Raw genomic sequence first — 21,629 nt, forward strand, 5'->3', positions numbered from 1 at the left:
CACATTATTTCTTCAACCTCTGGTCACAGGTTGAATTTCTGATTGATTCTCCTTCATTCTTGCATCTTCTGAGTTACCCTATTTTATGGGTCATACCTTCATTTTCTATTCCTATACTGAACTGGTAGGTTAACTAGTCTTTGTAAGTGTCCCTCTGCTGGTATTCTCTGTCAGTATTTCCACCCTTAGACCATGGTGCAAGGGTGCCTGCATTGCAAGCAGGATTGTTTTTGTCCAGGAAGTGGCACCTTCTTGCACAAAAACAATCTTTAGAGGCATTTCACTCTTTCTATGAGTGCTGTAGAATGCAGCACACATAAAAAGAGGAAAGACTAGGAGACATAAACATATTTCTCCTTGTTTCGCCTCTCCTGGGTAGGTATAAGATTGTGGCATATTCCCAAGTTTATAAGTCCTTGTAAATCTGGGAATGTATCAAAATCCGTAAGAGTAAGTTGGAACACCCACCACAATGCCCATGTAACCCCTACGCAGGGCAGAGTAATACAATGCAACAATTTGCCTCACTCCATATTTTTTAAGCCATTCAAAGCTACGCAAAGTGGCCTTGCCTGGGTTCAAAAATAAAACCATTTTGCCTAGTGCAAGAATGGTGCAACTCACTCATAAATATGCCCCTAGTGCTTAGTATATGTTGTGGTAATTTATTCACCTCATTTTCGAAGGCTCTTACACTGATGAGTTTGTAGCTCCCTCATTTTCTTACATAGGGTGATGATGATGATGCCTGTTCTATCTGCTCTGCTTACAACTTCACCTGATGAGGAGCCTTTATACCGTCCTTCCACCATGGTTTTCAAACTTCTAAATCTGCCTATGAAATGCTTACAAGTTTCCAACTAGTTTGCTTATGTTCTCACCATTCCTGCCACTCATCTTATTTGAAAGATTTTCAATTTCTTCTAACTCTGTATTAAGGCTACTGGCTTAGTTGTTTGCTGTTTCTATCTAAGCTCACCCTAGCACATGTCTTTGCTCTCCCTTCTACTTTGTTTGAACTCTTTTTTTTCTCTCAAACTCGCTCCAAAGACCCAATTCTAACATTCCATGTACGTTTCTGCACATTTGCCACTAAAAGATGTCTGTACCAACTATTTTCCCTTTCATACAGCCTATAAACACATTTTTGTGACACACCTGCTAGCTGATGGCCTTGTGTCATTTTTTTCCCATCAGGTCGCGGCTTTCTTGAAAAAGGGGCCCTTGACAATGGCATCTCCTTTGCTTTTAAGCTTGCCTTTAGGCAGAAGTAAGTCAGGTTTCCATACATGACCCCGTCCATAAAGTAATCCAGCATTATACAATACTATGTAATTTAGAATAAATCTTTTTATAAAAGGCACATCTTGGCTATGCGTCTGTTATGGGTGGTTCCCTTCACTCATGAGAAGGGAGGAGAAAGAGATAAAAAATATGTTCAAATAACCTAATATCTTTCCACTGGTGATCGTCACATTAAAGAGCAGCAGAGCATGGCAGACGCACATACTTTTTATGTGTTTGACTTCCATGCTACCCCAATCTCGTATACTCATTACATGTTTGTGCAAGGCAATGGTGAGGACTGGTTGCTAATGCTAAAAGGGAATATTTTGCTGTAACTCACTCCAAGGCCAGACATACTTAACCGAGTTAACCAGATCTATCCTCCTATTATGTGTGTGTTATTTATATTGTCGGTACCAAGATCGCACTGACAAGGTACGTGTACCGGCATTGTCCATGAGGGCATCCAAACTACAAAGTCAGAGGTCTAGCGAGATCCTGAAAATCCTAAAATTCTCAATCCAACCAGGGATTACATAGGAGGCTTTTAGAGACAGTATTTCTACAATCTACTAGAGGTACTCTGGTTTCCACATAAGCTTGGTAGTTGCTATACTTGGGAACTTTGTTATTACTGAATTTGAGAATAGATTAGGAATTTTATTGGTCCTGATAAATTGCCATAGATCTGCTGACTTTACATAAAGGCAAGACACATAACATGTGTACCACATTCTAATAATAAGAAGGAACAATAATTTCCTTCCTGCTCCACTTTGTATTTACCCCTTTTACAAGGACTGCCACAGTAAAAAACAGAAGAGATGTGGGTCCCTTATTAATTTTAAACACTCAGAACCTTACCGAACTACACCATTAGAAATCCTTTCATCACCATTAAATATCTTTGTATGGCATAATTGGAAAAAAGAACTTTGGCAAAGAGACCCCTTGAGGACCCTGTTTGGCATTGCAGCACTGGCCCACTAAGGAGCTGCCCGATGATGAAGCATACTACCGATCTCAGGGGGTGAGAGCTCTTGCTCCACACAACAAACATTTGCCCTGACCTTCACTCTCTCTGCATACACTAGTAGTGCTTACCTGAAGGATTAAAAAGAACAGTCTACTCGTTATTTCACTAAATAGAAGTGTGACAGGAGTGTGAATGCTGGACCTTTGTTACTCCCCTTTCCTCAAATTCTTGATGATTATCTTTAAATTGTGAGCCAGTGACATTAGCAAGTGGGATCTGGAAGTAGCAAAGTTTGAGAGTGGTACTGATGTCTGTTCATTCCTCTACTATCATATACCAGAATCCTTCTTCTATAATGTCAAGTTCAGATGCCTTTTGATGTTTCTAGGGCCCAGTCACAGTCCCTGGCCCTCCAAATGCAACTCTCCCAAAATCTGGCACCTACCCGAGCTTCACTTGACTCACTGTTCTTTGACCATGCTCATCTTGAGCAGAGTTTAGGAGACCGAGAGCTGCCGTTTTCTTGAGCCCTATTGAAGATAAGCACAATGTGGCTGATCCCACAAGTCCCACAGCCTTCTCCTGCAGTCACCAGTTTCCTTTGCAAAATGCAACTGGGGATGACCAAGAGCTGAAATTGTACAGAGGGAAAGGGAAGTAGAACCATTCTCTGGGAGACCAAATTTACCACTTTTGCACAGGAGGTACGTTTTGAAGGATTACAAGGCTATGGTTGAACCCCACATGTCTGTATGGATCTGTGCCTGTAAGAAGTGCAAGTCAACATGTATGTTTTTGAGAGTGTCATTTTAATTTGTCTATTGGCTTATATCTTTGTGTCATCCTGCTGGTGTCTTTATAGGTTTGTGCCTAACTAATTTAGGTGTGTGCTTGCATGTCTTCCAGCAGGCCAAGTTGTTGGGAGCACTATTAGAAAGATGTAGGCGTTCTGGCCTTGTATTTTCTGAAGATCAACATACAAAGCAAAGTTGGATTGAGGGACCATGGGATGGGCTCAAGGGACTTAATCAGGCCCTGAAAACACTACTTGGCCAGGGCCATACAAAAGCTTGAAGTGGATATACCTTATTTTTTTCACATCCTCTTCTTTTTGAATATGGTTACCAAATTAGCTGCTCCTAATGACCCATGTTCATCTTAGGCCATTAATATACCTCTTTAAGTCCTCTTTAGAAACATGACTTGGTTGATTGCATATGGTGTCTATGTTTTGTATCTTAATTTGATATTTTCGACATTTACTGAAATGGACCAACAAAACACTTCAAAAATATTTTTATCTTAAATATTAATGAAAATGAACTTTGTTTACTTTAAATGTAGAACTAAAGGCAAAGTGCTACTGCTATTAACTTAACTGAATTAGAGCTTTAATTATTGTAAATATAATTATTAAATTGAAATTATTTTTTGTGATCTTTAAATTAAAAAAAGTAAATATTTTTCCGGCATTAATAGTTATTAAAGAGGGTGTACACAATAATCCAAATATATTTAATGATATTTTCTGAAAACTTATTGTTGCATGAATTTTAAATGCAAAAAGTGTTATAAAATATTTTAGAATGAAACGCAAAAGTTCTATTTTTACATGTTAGATTTCAAATTAAAATACATGTGTTTAACTATTTGTTGTCATTTATCTTTATGTAAGATGATTTCCTGTGGGGTTTTTATTTTAACTCCCTATGGCCATTATTTTCAATGGGAGGGTATTGGCCAGTTGTTGTCCATGTGTGCTGCTGGGCTTACTTCATCTCTGAGCTGGGCTGGTTTACTACTGCTTTGGGCTTGTAGGCTGTAGCAATTATAGAAATGTTCTTACTCTTCTGTAAGTGGGTCGACTTTCCTCCCTAACCCTCTCCCTCATGCTCCCTGAACCTTCCGAAAACCCTACTTACTTCCCCCTATACCCTTACTTTTATTCATATTCCTTATTTTCCAGCTAGTGCTCTCAGTACCTTCCATATTTACTACCCTAACATGTTGTTGAGTGCTAGGACGTTCCAGGTGAAGCAGCCGCATGCTTAACAAATTCAGTTGATCAATTGATTGATTGAGAACATATACCTACATCTGCAAAAACTCCACCATTGGGGCGTGGATCCCCACACAAAAAACACAGTATGTTTGTGAATAGCATTTTATGAAATGCAGTTTGTGAATAGGACCAAATGTGATGCGCATGTGCTTGCCTAAAACCTTTATAAAACTGGGTTGTGGTGTAAATTTTTTCCTAGCTAGTCTATGAGTCAGACATATGTTATTTTTTTATAACTACAGTCACCAAAAAAAATCACATTATTTCTTCATATAGGAAAGTATTGGTTTTTTTTTACCACTTATCTCTGTTCTAGTGTTTGACTCATTGATACGACTACATTACTCCTTAGCCACATGTATAGCTATTAATGCCCACTTATATTCCATGTTCAACATGGACCATGAGTCTCCTATATTTTATACAGCTGGAGTGTTCCTATGACATAACTTTGTAAGTATGCTTTTGAAAAGAAGTTAATTAATGGCCAGAAGAGATGTGGATAGTTCATGTTTTAACTAATCTTCAAACACCAACCAAACTCCTGTAGTATGTGGGTAGTTCTTCTACATTACATTAATACAATGAATGCATTTTGTTTCTGTAGATGTGTAACTATGAATACATGTTTTAAACATACGAAAGGGAAGATTCAGATACATAATTATAGATATGTGCATTCATCTGATCTTCAGTAAGTACATTCTTGATACTGCGTATTTCCAGGCTTTTTCTTAGTCTAAAAAATAATATTTATATTAATTGATTATTAGTCAATTTTCCATTTATATTAGAAAAGCAAAGTCATTGAATGGAAATTAAGTCTACTGTATATGTAACTCTTTTCAAGAAATACTTGTTCAACACATTTAAATATTATAACACCTAGCCCTTATAAACTCATTTAAATGTATCAAAGTATACATTTCATTTAACATATTTTTTATGTGGTCCTATCAAACTATGACGTACAATGCACTCTGTTGTATCATACTTTCAAAATGGTTTCTGATGCAGTTTTATCCAACAACTTCACTAATGCTGTGACTTTATTTAAACCTGATCAATTTTGATTAGTAAATTGCATAGTGCTTCATTACTGAAAACTGCTTGAAAGTTCATCTTATAAAAAACTTTTGAGTAGTCATAATGTCACATTAGTGGGGTTTCACTTATAAAGCAAGATATACCTACATTGGAAATGCCAAAACCCCATTGATAAAACTGTGCATTATTCTGCTGTAGTAATGAATGAGAGAAAATCTGTCTTTAGCAGGGAACACATTTAGGAATTCCAGTCTCAAATTATGTCATGACTACAAATTGGATAAAAGGAGATATGTTTTTTGTGGTTCCACTGTATTTGTCAAAAGTCAATATCTTTCACCACTTAATAATTTATTATGGATTCTCCTTTGCAAATTGGTTAACAGGAACAGTAAAGTTTTCACCTGTATCTTTCCTAAAATATAAATGTGGAGTTATGCAGTATAAACCGCCTAACTTATCATCCACATTTACTGTGACTCATAGTTTGGCATGCTCTCTTTCAAGAAGCAGTGCATAGAATGTAATATTAGGGTGCACATTTACCTGTCCAATGCAGGTAGAAATTGTTTGTTGCATTCCAAAGGTAAATGTAGACTTGCCAGTGTCCAGTCCTCCGGCTACTCAAGCGAGTCCCTCAGAATGCAGGATTGCCAAGACTTGCTCCTCCCAGTGAGCAGTGGGGGAGGCTGTGGGTCAGGTGATACTGGCTACCCAAACCTATCATGGCTGCTGACCCCTGTGAGGAATGCCAGGACAAGGGCTGAGGAACGTTATAATGAGTCACATGGGTGAACCAGGAAAATTATTAAAAGAACCTTCGGCGTCCTGAAGGCCAGGTGCCTCCATCTGACAGGTATCCAGGTGTGCTACTCACCCAAGAAGGTCTGCCAGATAGTTTTGGCATGCTGTATGTTGCACAACCTGGCCCTTAAACGCCATGTACCTTTTCTGAAGGAGGAGGAAACTGGAGATGCCCCTGTAGCTGCATTAGACCCTGATGACAGTGAGGATGAAGAGGCTGAAGATGAGGATGAGGACAACAGAATTACAGTTATCCGTCAGTACTTCCAATTACACACAGGTGAGTCAGTGCAACTTCACATTTCAATGACTATTGGTGTATTCTGTGTGGCTGTGGCGTGATGGCATTACCTACTTTTTAGCTCTACTTACTATCACCTATGGATTATAATTTTACAGATGTTGGTGCAATGACAACTGTGTACTGATGTACTGACTACAGCCAGCTACAGGTCATTATTTCTATGCTCTCTCACTGTACAGTTCATTTGTAACTGATGTAACTGTTTCCATTAATACACAGTTTCAACACATGACATACAAGTATTTGAGTAGTGTTCAAGGGTGTTTATTGTAGTGCTAAGAAAGTACACTGGATGATGATGGAGAAAAGTCAAGGTTATTGTTCCACTATGTTTGTAGCACAGGTGCAGTGTCTAAATGGCCATAGGAAGGGGAGCAAAGGCAAATCAAGGTGGACAAGGTGACAGGGTGGGACACAAGGGGGATAATCAGGAGAGTCTCATTTCCTGGCAGTGGGCTTGGCAAGTGTCTCTGGCCTCTGTCTGGGTCGCAGGGAACGTTTGCATGGTGGTTCACCTTCTGCAGGCGGAGGGGTGCTGTTGGCCTGTAGGTCGTGTGGTGTGGCCTCCTGGCCACTAGCGGCAGCAGAAGTTAAGGGCTGTTCATTTGACTGGTTAGTGGTAGGGGCCTGCTAATGTGCTGTTGCCTCCCTCATGATGTTGGCCATGTCTGCCAGCACCCCTGCTATGGAGATCAGGGTGATGTTGATGGCCTGCAAGCCCTCCCTAATCCCCTGATACTGTTCCTCTTGCAGCGCCTGTCCTCCTGCGCGCTGTCAAGGAACTGGCCCATCATTCCTGGGAATATTGGTGGGCTCCCAAAATCTCGGACAGTGCCTCCTGGAAAGTTGGATCCCTGGTCCTGTCCTCCCCCGGTGCACAGCAGTCCTCCCAGTGTCTCTGTTAGCCTGTTCCCTGAACAGTGTGCCCACTCCCACTGACCCCACGTCCCTGATTGTCTTGGGGGGGGGGTGTGGCCTGGGGTCCCTGTACAGGTGAGCACACTGCTGATTGACTTGTCCTGGGGACAGAGGTGTGGGTACGCTTTGTGGGTGCTACCAAGGAGAAGAGCTGAAGAGCTGAGGAGAAGTGCTGCCCTGCCTGTGACTGTGCTATGTGGAGCTATCCTGCAGTTGCTGCTTCTGCCTGTGAAGGGAGGCAAAGACTGGACTTTGTTGTGCATTCCTGCTTGTGAAGAATCTCCAAGGACTTGAACTGAGCTTGCCTCCTGTTGTTGAAGTCTCATGGCCATGAAAGACTTTGCATGACAGCACCTGGACTCTCTGCTGAGACTCTTACCCTGCCAAGTGGTGCCCTATCCAGTTCCTGGGCCCTTGAAAGGTGAAGCTGGCAGACCAAGACTGAAATTCCACGTACAGACCGCTGTATGGGGACATTTTCGACGCACCTTCCATGACGCGGCTGATAAACAACGCGCTGCCGGCTTCACAGCTGAAATCAACACTCCACCTACATCGTGGCTGGAAGATCGATGCAACGCATCTGGATAAAAGATACGCAACACCCGCTAACTGAGGCTGATAACGGAAGTTTGGTGCCTGCGTTATCAGTGGGAAGATTCTGTCGATTCATGGGAGATTTCTTCTTGGCTTCCAGTGCAGCGTGAAGGCAGACAGCCCTCAGAGCATTCACCACCAGGAAACAGTAGATAAAGCCAGCAGGATTAGGTGCTACAATGTTGCTGGTAGTATTCTTGCTACTTTTTTGCAGTTTTGCCGGTGTCCTGGAGCAGTCAGCTGTCGATCCTTGGCAGAAGTCAGAGCGGGAGGTGCAGAGGAACTCTGGTGAGCTCTTGCATTCGTTATCTGAAGAGAAACCCACAGGAGAAACCCTAAATAGCCCTCAGAGGAGGATTGGCTACCTAACTAGGTAAGAGCCTATCAGGAGGGGTCTATGATGTCACCTGTTGACACTGGCCACTCAGAGGCCTCCATTATGCCCTCACACCTCTGCATTCAAGATGGCAGAGGTGTGAGACACACTGGAGGAGCTCAGGGCACCACCCCCGGGATGGTGGTCACTCCCTTTTCCTTTGTCCAGTTTCACACCAGAGCAGGGGTTGGGGGATCCCTGGACTGGTGTAGACTGGTGTATGAAAGGAGGGCACCATCTGTGCCCTTCAAAGCATTCCCAGAGGCCAGGAGATGCTACTCCTCTCAGGCCCTTAACACCTATTTCCAAAGGGAGAGGGTGTATCACCCTCTCTCAGAGGAAATCATTTGTTCTGCCTTCCTGGGACTGGGCTGCCCAGATCCCAAGAGGGCAGAAACCTGTCTGAGGGTTGCCAGCATCGGTAGCTGCAGAGAAAACCTAAGAGAGTTAGTTTGGCAGTACCCGGGGTCCATGCTGGAGCCCCGAGGATGCATGGGATTGGCACCCAAATACCAGATTTGGCATGGGGATACAATTCCATGATCCTAGACATGTTGCATGGCCATAATTGGAGTTACCATTATGAAGCTACATATAGGTATTGACCAATACGTAGTGCACACGTGTAATGGTGTCCCCACACTCACTAAGTCCGGGGAAATTGCCATGAACAATGTGGGGGCACCTTGGGTAGTGACAGGGTACCCTCACACTTAGTAACTTTGCACCTAACCTTCACCAAGTGAGGGTTAGGCATACAGGTGACTTATAAGTTACTTAAGTGCAGCGTAAAATGGCTGTGAAATAACATGGACGTTATTTCACTCAGGTTGCAGTGGCAGTCCTGTGTAAGAATTGTCTGAGCTCCCTATGGGTGACAAAATAAATGCTGCAGCCCATAGGGAACTCCTGGAACCCCAATACCCTGGGTACCTAGGTACCATATACTAGGGAATTATAATGGTGTTCCAGTGTGCCAATGAGAATTGGTAAAAATGGTCACTAGCCTGCAGTGACAATTTAAAAAGCAGAGAGAGCATAAGTACTGAGATTCTGGTTAGCAGAGTCTCAGTGACACAGTTAGGCACCATACATGGAACACATATAGGCCACAAACTATGAGCACTGGGGTCCTGACTAGCAGGATCCCAGTGACACATATCAAACACACTGACAAATAGAGTTTCCACTATGAGCTCTGGGGTCCTGGCTAGCAGGATCCCAGTGAGACAATAAAACACCCTGACATATATTCACAAACAGGCCAAAAGTGGTGGTAACAAGGCTAGAAAGAGGCTACCTTCCTATACACCTCTACTCAGCCATTGAACTGTACTCACCTAGAAAGGATCACAACTGTATAATGTGTGGGTGTAGGACAGGCAGTGACAGGAATGCAAAGGCTTGGACGCACACGTGTATGGTGTGTGTGATGCATGGAGTCAAATGGCTGCAATACACAGGAGGATCCCTAACTGCCACTTCAAATACCAGTCCAGTGAACACCTGGCAAAATACAATTTTTCTGGGAATTCACACTTGAAGTGCACTCACCTGGGGAAATGACACATAACAAGTGCATAGAGAACAGGGAGTCACCAGATTGCTAAGTCAGGAGGCTAGGTCTACCCAATTCAAAGCACCATCTACTCTGCATATGCTCAAATATCCTTGTAGGTTAACTTGCAATGGAAGTGTACTCATCTCAGAGGATGACCCATGTATTCTGTGTGTAGTACTTGGAGAAACATCATAATAAATCCCAGGAAGGCAAGTCCAGGTAACTCCCATCACTAGGCTAGTGGCCAGGTGACATTGTGTATCTGTCTCTGAACTCACTCATGAAGTTTACCCACCTGGGAGGGACCAAGATAATCGTCACAGTACCCCCTGTGATATGGCTCTACACACAGAACCCTGTTGAGCAGCTACGCCAAGATGAAATATGGACAGGAAGGACAGCTCAAAATGTGGGCTAAAAAACGTTATGACAGATCAAAGGCCCCAAGATGCCTCATCTGAATAGTATTGCCAGCAGACATATCCACAGTGCACTGACCACATGATGACAACTATCACATATAAAACAAGGTTCTGGGTCCAACAAGGTTATGGGTCTGCCTGCATAACAGCCAAATAGGTCTTAAGAGGACCTAAGCCACATCATGCCCAGGCACTGTTTTGCCTGCATTGCTGGCTAGATATAGATGTAGATCCATCCCTCCAAGTGCTAAGGTACTGAGACAGTCTGATACCAGTTGACTGAAATGCAATAGGTTTGTTACTCAAATCTCAGGTCATTACAAAGGATAGCATGTGAACCCGTCAGATAAGGGAAAGCTGCTAACACCAATGTGTACATGGCCCTGGCCAAATGTCACAATCATCTGTTGAAAGTAAATGTCACAATCCAACCTGTAACATAGTATCTCTTGCATCAACGGGTCGAGCAGCCACTTTGACTTCTGGCTCTACTGAATAGACTTCCACAACCCCCATGGATGAAGCCCTCAGTAAGGATACCGGACGTGGATGTTGAGGACGGTTCTGGCCTATCCAGGCAACTTGGTCAGACAACTCCAGTGAGCCTCATTCTGACCACATCGACTCCTCCCAGACCTGTGGCCTCAACATCTCAGGCAGCCAGTTGCCCCCATACCTGTGTCCCGAGGACAGTTACTAACATCTTATGCCCCTCAGTCTAGGTTCCTGAGTCACAGCAAGCCAACTCTGACAATGAAGGGCCTAGAACCAGTGGAATGGGGCAGGCTGTTCCAAGGGTGCAGGCATGTGGCGGTAGGGTGCTTTGGAGGGATGGTGTAGCCCAGAGACAAGAGGCTGCTGGTGATGCTCCTGACCAGGACACCATCAGCCAGGTCTTGGGAGCCTACCAACAATCCTAAGGCATGATGTGCCAGATACTTACAGAACCGAGGGAGATGAAGCCGCTGTAGGGGGACTTTTATGAGGGAGCCATGGAAAATTGGGAGGCCTCCAACACCTTCTTGGCCTCCCTAACGAGGGTGTTCAAGGAGATCAGCACCACCTCATCAAGAACCATGAACAACAATATATCCCTTCCTGTGGCCCAGCAACACCAGCCTCTTCAACATCTGTAGCAGCCACAGACAGGGATGCCCTGTCAGGGGAAGCACTCGCCTCAGAAACCCCTGCCTCTGTAGCTACTGAACCCCCACACCCGCAAGTGTGGATGTCCACCCAAGACTCCATAAAGTGTGGATGGCAAGACACCAACCCCTGCCAGGAAGTAACTTCTTCCTGATGGAACTCCTTTGTGTGCCACAGATTTACTCTGTTGACTGGTCTGTTACCACTTTCCATTTGCTCTGATAGTAGGAAACTGGACTTTGGACTTCAACTGTTGTGGCAGCTACTCTATTGATTACATTCACTGTTACGACTCTGTTGTTCCATTTCTAGTGAGCGCCATAAGGGGACTGTCAGAAGCCGGGGAATCACCTTGAACACTTATCTAGAGTCCCTTGCTGACTCTCGTTTGTTTCTCTTTTCGTTTGGTATGCTTTTGTAGTATTACATTTGCTTCCTGGGACTGCAAATCCCATAATGCACAGCCTGGTAGTCAGGAAAGCCTGGATTCTGTTTTACATTGTTTTCCATGGGAGAAATCCAGTTGCTCCTTTTCACCGGATCCTCTCATCCAGGACTTGCAAGTGTCTGAAAATATACACACCTGAGACCTCTCCTGTGCAGCCCAGTCATGTGATTCCTCCTGGAGTTTTCTGCAGCTTGGAACTGTTTATAAGCAGTCATTTCCTCAAGGTCCTTTGTCATGCATTTGAGTTCGATTCCTTTGTGTTACGGACCCTTTTTCGGACGGAGTTCCAGTCTTGTTCCTGTTCTGTTCCAGTTTGAACCTGTTTCCTGTTTCTCTGCCCTGCTCCTGATTGTTCCAGCCAGTCTTCTCCCTACCTCTTAGCCTTGTACCTGTTTGTTTCTTCCAGAGCCTGCTCCCTGTTTCTCTGTCCTGCTCCTGTTTCAGCCTGAACCTGCTCTCTGTTTCCCAGTCCTGTTTTCTGCTTATTCCTACTCCCTGTATTCCAGCCCTGCCCTTGTTTGTTACAGTCAGAGTCTGCTCTCTGTTTCCCAGTTCTGTCTCTGTTTGTTCCAGCCTGAAGTTTTCAACCCTGTTTTCCAGTCCTAGTCCTGCCTGTGCTTCAACCTGAGCCTGTTCCCAGTTCCTGCCTCTGAGTTTATCCCTTCTGTTTCCATTTCCTTTTTGTATTTGTGTCTGGTAAGTGTTCTATCAGTCTTCACCAGTGTATAAGTGTCCTCCTTTGTACTGGGGTTGGCTCCTCGTTTCCAGGAGGCAATTCTAGCCCCTATCCTTGTCTAGTGTTATACATTGTCTTTTGTGCCCGACAGTGTGCTATTGCTGTTTTTCCAGGATTTGCTACTGGACCCACAAGAGCTTGTCTTGTGTATGTAAGTACTATCCTTGTTTGTGCTCTAGAGTCCAGAGACAGAATCACTTCTGCTGCCTCCTTTCTATGGGGCTGGTGGAGTGACTATCTGTAAGAGCAAACTGCACAGAGGCATTGACATTCCCTGTCACTGTGGGAGGTTCTGCTCCCTACCCTGTGTACAACCCCAGCATGTTTATCCATTAGTAATCCATTTCCTGTTTGTCCACACAAGGGTTGCTCTGCTTTTACTTTCCTGTTTACTGTACCTGTCTATAGCTGTCCTTTCCGTGTATGCCTTTAGCTGCTCTTCTGCCCCAGTACACAACCTCTTTAGGCTATTCAGTGACCTCAAGGGGAATCCCAACCAGAGTCCTGATCAGACCCGCCCGAATCCATGACATTCACCATGACTGATAACTGCACCTTACTTTGTTTTTTTAGTTTCACAACTATTCCATGTACATATGTAAATAAACACACCTATCACAACCACACTGCCTACTACCTACTTTTTCACAGTTTGAAATGACAAATGTTAAGCTCATGTAATGCACACAAGGAAGGCAGAAGATGGTAATGGAAGGAAGGAGAGGTCTCAGGCAATGTCATGCTGAGGATGACTAGCAACACACTGTCACAAGGGTCTGGTCACCCCAAACATTTGATTACACTGTACTGCACATAGGCTGTTAAAATCTCTGGACTGCCATAGCCAAGAATGTCTAAACCACATTCAGTTAGACAATGCATCCAAAAGGGACCATCCCCCCAGGCCACAGTAGAATGTGATTTGTCAGACCTTGCCCCATAGAATATGCCAACAGATTAGTGGATGTTGTCACCAGTCTGAGCCTTATCACAAAATAAACCATTTAGGCAAATCTGATGGACTTGCCTATGGCCTTGGACTTTCTGAAGTTTTACACATAATTAACACAAAAGTTGTTTTATTGGATACACCTTTGTCCTGCACTTTCTTTTCTAGCTTTATGTAGTTCCTGAGTGACTTTAGTAGTGTCACGGTGTATGTATGAGCCTGCTTGTTGCTTCATGTGGTGTTTGAGGAATGTGAGTTTGTGTGCAGTGCTGGTGTGCCCCAAGAGGAGGTTATGTGTTGTGTGTTTAGGTATGTTTGTGTAAATGTTGGTATTATGACATTGTGTAATGTTTTTGTGGTATGTATTTCTTATTGTGTTGAACAATGTGGGCATGTGTGGTGTTGGACTTGTCCCCATGATATGGCTATTGTACTGATGTGATGTGTATCATCTTGAGTGTTGTATGTGCAAGCATGGGGTGTGTTCAGTTGTGCTAGCTGTGTTTCCATTTGCCTGTGCGAGTATCCATTTAGGTGTGTGTCCCTTGCAGCTTGTTCCTGAACAGGTGTGTCCATTTCAGTAGGAGTGTGTGTACTTTGTTGACTTGCCTTTCCCCATTGTATAGATGTGCATGACAATTGTTTTTATAATTTTTTGTCCCTGTGACCCAAGTAGGGTTATTGCCTGGGGACGTGTTGATTGAGGGTTCTGTTGGGAGTGTGATATGTCCAAGTGCATTCTCCTTTGCTGGGTGTCCCAGTTGGCCCCATTCCAAATATGTAGGTATAGTTGTGAAGTTGTTCCTGGTGTTTTTGTGCATGGCATTGTACTTTAATTGTGGTCAGTCAATCAATCAATGTATTTGTAGAGTACACTACTTACCCATGAGGGTCTCAAGGCATGTTGAGGAGGGGGGAGGCGCTGCTACTGGTCAAACAGCCAGGTCTTGAGGAGTCTCTTGAAGGTCAGTAGGTCCTTGGTCTGCCATAGGTGGATGGGGAGGGTGATCCAGGTCTTGGCCGCTAGGTCAGAGAAGGATTTGCCGCCAGTTGTTGTCTTGCGGCTGCGTGGGACTGTGGTGAGGGCGAGGTTGGTGGAGCGGAGCTGACGATTCGGGGTGTAGAAGGTGAGACCATCATTGAGGTATGCTGGTCCGGCGTTGTGGAGTGCTTTGTGGGCGTGGGTTAGGAGTTTCAATGGGATGTTGACAGGAAGCCAGTAGGTTTCTTAGGTGGGCTGTGATGTGCCTGTGGCAGGGGATGTTGAGGAAGAGGCGTGCGGAGGCGTTCTGTATCCGTTGCAGTCTTTTCTGGAGAGCTGCTGTGGTTCCCGCATTGAGAGTGTTGCCGTAGTCCAGTCTGCTGCTGATGAGGGCCTGGGTAACCGCCTTTCTGGTTTCAGTAGGGATCCACCTGTAGATTTTGCGGAACATGCGGAGAGTGTTTAAGCAGGAGGACGAGACGGCATTGACTTGTTGGGTCATGGAGAGCAATGAGTCAAGGAGGAAACCCAGGTTGCGGGCGTGGTTAGTCAGCGTTGGTGCGGTTCCCAGCAAGGGCGGTCACCAGGAGGCGTCCCAAGCGGAGGGGGTGGGGTTGAGGATGCGGAGCTCTGTCTTGTCTGAGTTTAGTTTTAGTCAACTGTTTTTCATCCAGTTGGCGGTGACCTGCATACCCTTGTGGAGGTTGGTTTTGGCTGTGGCCGGGTTCTTGGTGAGGGAGAGGATCAGCTGGGTGTCGTTGGTGTAAGAGATGAGATTGTGAGATCGGACGATTTTGGCGAGCAGTGCCATGTAGACATTGAAGAGTGTCAGGTTGAGGGAGGAGCCCTGTTGTATGCCGCAGTTGGTCTTGGTTGCTTCAGATAGGAATGGAGAGAGGCGGACTCTCTGTGTTCTGTCTATGATGAAGGAGATATGATGTGTGTGTTGTCTGTGTGTGTCCATTTCAGGGTTGTGTGTGGTGGTGTTGTTTGTGTTCCGTCGTGCAAAGATTGAAATGTGTGTTGTATGTGGGGACAGTCCCTAGCCAGTGTTGGATGTGAGGTTGTGAGTTGTATTTGCATATGTGCAGTAGGTGTGTTGTTGTTGCTGTGTGTGACAATTTTGCGTAGCCTTCAGTGTCCCTGTGCGTGAGCTGTGTGGCTGTGTATTTTTGTGGTGTTGTGGTGCAGTGTGAGTGTGCTTGCCAAAGTGTGTGTATTGAGTGTGTATGTATCTGTGTTGCTGTGTGTCAATGAGTGTGTATTGTATGAAATGTGTAGCTGTTGCCTGTTTTGTCCCCCCATGATGTGTTTGCCGGCGCTACGTGCTGTTTTTTAGGGCTAATGATACAGGTAGGTGTGCGTATTTACAGTTGGTGTCACCCAGATCGACGTTGATTTTGTTGTCTCCGGATGAGCAGAAGCAGTGGCATAACATTTGTGAAGGGCTCCATGGAAGATCTTGATGTGTAAGGCAGCCTGCAGGTGAGTGCGTTCCATGATACTGTCCATTTCTGCCAGCTTCTACATGGTGGTTGGACCACCACAGTCACATTGGAGGTGTGCAAACTCGTAATGGGTCCGGTGGAAACACAGGCCCCACCAATCTGTTTGTGCTTGCTTGTGACCGTGGCAGTCTATGCTGCCTGGTGGTTGCGGTGGACCACTGGCAGTCTTCTGTGGGTCTGACCACTAAACTTGTAATACAACGGTCCACTCAGCCAGTCATAGGACCGCCATACTTGTAATTAGCCTGTATGTGTAAACACACCATAATTTGATCTATAATGCTAACCCATTTTATTTTAAAATGTGTATTTTTTCTCAGGAGAAAAAGTGCAAGATTTTACTTGTATTATTTATCTAATAAATTAAGGAATTTCCATACTTGTTTTCATAGAATCTGTCAACTTTTGAAATGACATTAAGATACAACTTACTACATCAGCTGCCTATAAATTGAAATTAAAATAATAACAGCTGTAACCTAACAGCGGGAATCCATACTGAAAGTCAGTATAGATTTCTATTGAGACTTACAGTGCAGGTAACTCACACTGTCTGTCTGCTTCCATTGGTAACATTGAGTATTAAATTTTACCATTGGGTATTGAATTTTCAATTTTTTAAGATTCTATATGTGACTGAAAACATTACTGGATTATAAAAAAATTACATCATGACACGTCTATTAATTGTACCATACATTTTGTATCATTGTTGTAAAATAGTTTATAATAGTTTAACAGGTATAGCAAAAGGATTTTCATGTTGTCTTCAATACTGTTATATTTGCCCAAGAAGCTTGTATTATATATGTTTTGCCCTTTAAATTCTGCAAAAAAAAATGAAATATTGCTTTAAATCACAACATATTAATAAAAGACATGTCCAGAGCTCGGCATTAATATCTGTGCCCAGCCAGTTTATCAGTAAAGGGTGTTTAAATACAAATAATCTAAAAGGTAATTGTCAATACATCTATTAGTTTTTATTTCAACCAGGCATGGATTTGGCTCTCCTGGTTCTATATTGGACATCTCTGCATTAAAACAACTGTTCCCTGACATGCACATGATTAGATACTCAACTCTAAATTGAATATTATGTCTACAGTGCAGACATATTTCTGTCTGCGTGCTTTATAGTGCCCTTTCTTGAGGCAACCTCTCAGAGATACACAAAGAGGAAACAAAGCACAAATCTAATTGCATCTATCCATTAAAAAAGGATGGGTTGATAAATGGTGATTGTATGATGAAATCATGCGTGCGTGAACCAATCATGTCGTAACAATGTGGTCTAAAGAACGACTGTGTCTTTATCATGCATGCCTTTACAATGAATTTTGTTGTAAAATCATGTTTGGCAAAGGAAAATGCATGGTAAATGTCCTCTCTGCCCTGTGCTCTGACAACCAATACCCTAGCCCTGCAATCCACCCCACCCCAGCCCATAAAACTACCCCTTCCCCCTGCATTGAGCCCTAAGCCCCCTTGCTCTGAATCCTGAAACTGACCCACACCTACCCTTTAAACTACTCCCACCCTGCCCGAGGTCCTAAAACTGACCCCGGTCTACCTTTAAAACTACCCCTTCTCCTCCCCCCACCCTGATGCCTAAAACCTTGCCCCCTGCTAAAAACGACCCCACCCCCAGCCCCCCACCCTGAGCCCTAAAACTGACCTGGGCCCTAAAAACCACCCTTTCTCTCCACACTGAGTCCTAACACCCTGTTCCCTGCCCAAAACAATTACCCAGCCCTGTCCAAACAAAAAAACTAACCTGACCCCCTCCACCCTGAGCCCTAAAACCACCTCATCCCTAAAAACTATCCCCCCACCCAAACCCGGCCCCAGGTTCCTAAAACCCTTCTCCCTGCCAAAAACTTAACCTGATCTCCCTGTCTAAAAAAAACTAACCCGACTCCCCCACTGCCCTGAGCCCTAAAACCATCCCACCCCTAAAAACTAGCCCCCTCCAACCTGGCCCCTGCCCCACGTACCTCTCCTGATGCTTCCTGTTTCTGATCTGTCCCAAACAGCTAGACCACTCTCTCCCTTTACCACACACATGAGTGGTTAAGGCACGGGCATGCTTAAGGCATACTCCATGACTATGCATGATTCAGGTAAGTGTAGTTCAGCTTACGTAGAAACAGCACACATGGCTCAGCCTGCATTTATAAGGCTGTTTCCCATAAATAGCTAAACCACACCACCTTTCCCAAAGCTGATGTAAATTGTTTTGTTACACTAGAAGTGTGATTGTGAGTAGTTTAAGTCAGTTCCTCTCTCAATAGTCAAATGTGGCAGAACATGCTGACCTTCAAACATCACGATTGCATGGAGAGCGCAACATTTTGATGAATAAGTAATTTTTAAAAATAACATATGGAGTATACAAAAAGCTACTGTTTCTAACAGAAATAAATATTACCTATCAATTTAGGACCGCATATGAAAAAATGCACTGCTTAAGACCTGCTTTTATTATTGCACATAATTCAGTGCTAAAACTATATTAGACATTTCTTCTCTATAGTTGTAGTCTTAGCTGCTTAGATGGTTGTGTCATATTGATTCATATATTTGAAATATTTGACCAGAATGAACTACAGACTGTGTCAATACTGCAGGCAGGGGGGAATACTAAACAATCAAAAGAAGTCTTGTGAAAATCTTCATGTATCATGGAAAACATTGTGGAAGAACTTGAGGCGACAGACTCAATTATTTCTCCATAGAGAAATGTCCTGCAGGTAAACTTCTCCTGTATTTGAAACTTAAAGTAAAAATTGAATAGAGCCATACCAATCTCACTCCGGACACAGGGAGACTGAATCTCACCACCATGGTGACTGGATCACTATACACCCCATCAGACATGGAGACACTTTTTCCCATACAAATATGCGTACTATATTTAAATTAATAACACATGCATTAAAAAGCACTCCACAGTCCAAAAGCCACTTCCTTCAACAGCTGCATCACCTTTCCCACCCCCACCGGACACCTCTAATCATCAGACCTCCTGATCACTGCTAGACATGACATCCGAAACTCAGAGCCAGCAGCATCACCTTCTCGGATCTGCCTACTGACCACCTTCACATGATGGCTGCTAACTCAGTCTTTGAATTCAGAAAGAAACTGAAAATGTGGCACTTCACATAGGTAGCAGCCGGGGCAGCACCCCCATGCTCACCTGCACCAGTATACCCTCCTGGGTGAGATATGTGCTTTAAAAGTACACATGACATGGCAAGACTGACCATACATGGTCTGATCATTGACTTCTTTATTTTGATTCTTGATAAAGCCCTATGTGCTAACTGCACAAAAGTGAAACATGGCGGATGACACATCGGCAGTATGCTTAAAAGTCTGTATCAATATATTTTCACTCTTAAAAATTATAAAAGAAAAAAAAGATTTTCTATGTACAGGAACAATTAGCTTTTTTGGATTAATTCCTAAAAGATGAAGGAAAATACCAAACAGGAATCTAAGAATACCATGGAAATGAGATGTACATATCTGAACTGTTAGGACTAGACACTTAAACATCTTCAATGAACCTCAACAAGTCAAAAACTCATAAGAGTTTACTGAGCTCTGTTTAGAGTACAATAATTTAGGTTACCATTTTAATTTAGGTTGATCATTTATGAGAGCAATAAGCAAACCTTGTTAATCCTTATCTATAATGGCACATATGAGCTACAATAGCATGTGGACCTAGATTAATTATAAGGGGTTCACATTAGTTCCAAAATGCCTATCCATTACATTTCTTAGAATAATGTGATAATTGTAATGTACCTAAGTGTAATTTTAACTCTGTTTATCAACAATATTCAACATTAAAGCAGATCAACCAATGTCAATTAATTTTGAAAATGACCATCAACACTGAATAACTATAAAACAAGATTTCATTTGCAATTGCGTTGTTTTCTAATGAATGGGAAAACTCAAAAGTAGACTTTATTTGTTTCAAAAACCCCATTGTAGACTACATTTGCTTACCTTTAAACTTGAGATATTTTGCTACACTGTTCCTAAAGCTTGTAATTCTCTCCACCTAAAGCAAACCGGAATGTTTCTAACATTGTATTGCAAGAAAGGAATGCTTCTTTTGTTCTAAGGCATTGCTCAAATATATCACATAGTGTACATACACACTCAAACATGCACGTCCTGTGTGTGCACAGACACAGATGTTTAATGTTAAATTCAATAACCTGTGAAATTCTATAATTTACAACTTGTTAACTTATCCTATGTCATTCATTGAGCTTCACAAAAGCATATGATGGGTCATGCTGTTTACTGCTCATTTAATCTGTCATATAATCACAAGAAATGATTTGAATACTAGAGGAGGCCACCAAAAAACATTGGCCCTGATTACTGCCATAATGTATTTATACTATAGTGATAGAGTAAGTTTTGTTTCCAATCTATTATCTAATTTGCCCCAAATACATGAAATTGAAAGGCACAAAACAAATATCAACCAAGTAAATATCTATGATTAAAGAAATGGAAGTCCAGCCAATGTTGTTAATTTTATAGACAATAATGCTATGTAATAAGTAGTTTCATACTTGGATATGTTACATCACTTATAGACTGTTTTTTAAGCAATAACAATCAGATACCATGGAATTTCACCAGATATATACTTTGCTCTTTACTTTTCAGTTTTACTTTAGAAATACTAAATATCATAACAGGTAGTATATCATAATTACAGTAAGTCACATAACTGTAATCTGCTATGGTACTTTTCTTTGTTAGAAGAACAGTTTCAAAGTTTCACAGTCTAATAAAAAGTTGCTCTAATCTGCCTGTAGTAGTTATGTGATTAAAAAATGTTTAACCTCAAGATTATGACCAAGGCATCATAATAATAAATGTTCCTTTACAAAAGCACTAGAATGCATACTTAATGTCAATAGTAATATATCAATATAGTCTTCTGCCTTGGGCAATAGCACTTCTAAACAATTGTCAAATGCCCTCACCACAGAAAGGCTGCAATTAATTTTGAAATTTTTAACCATTCCTATAGAAATTGTTAATTAAGGGACGTATAACAAGATAGAAATTCAAATATTTGGACAGAACAAGTGCACTACAAATCAGTTACCCTATAACACTCTTCTGGCTTCTTAATAATTGGAAAGATTGAAATATTGTTTGTTTAAACTATCTGGTAAAACATACAACAAATGATGGATAGAATGCTTGTGTTAAACGCAGCCACTGTTAATTACTTGCGTTATTTATATATATATATATATATATATATATATATATATATATATATATATTTTCCTGCTAGTTCATGGATGTAAACTTTGCGTGCTGTTCTACTACTGCTTGGATCAGGACGTATCATGGTCCTTTGTTCATAACATTATGTTCTACGCACATGACTATTTTGGGTAATTGACTTAATTGCTTTCCTTTTGTTTGGTTGAGAGACATTTGGTTACTGTAC

The sequence above is a fragment of the Pleurodeles waltl genome, chromosome 1_2 (assembly GCF_031143425.1).
Source record: "Pleurodeles waltl isolate 20211129_DDA chromosome 1_2, aPleWal1.hap1.20221129, whole genome shotgun sequence".
NCBI classification, from domain to species: Eukaryota; Metazoa; Chordata; class Amphibia; order Caudata; family Salamandridae; genus Pleurodeles; species Pleurodeles waltl.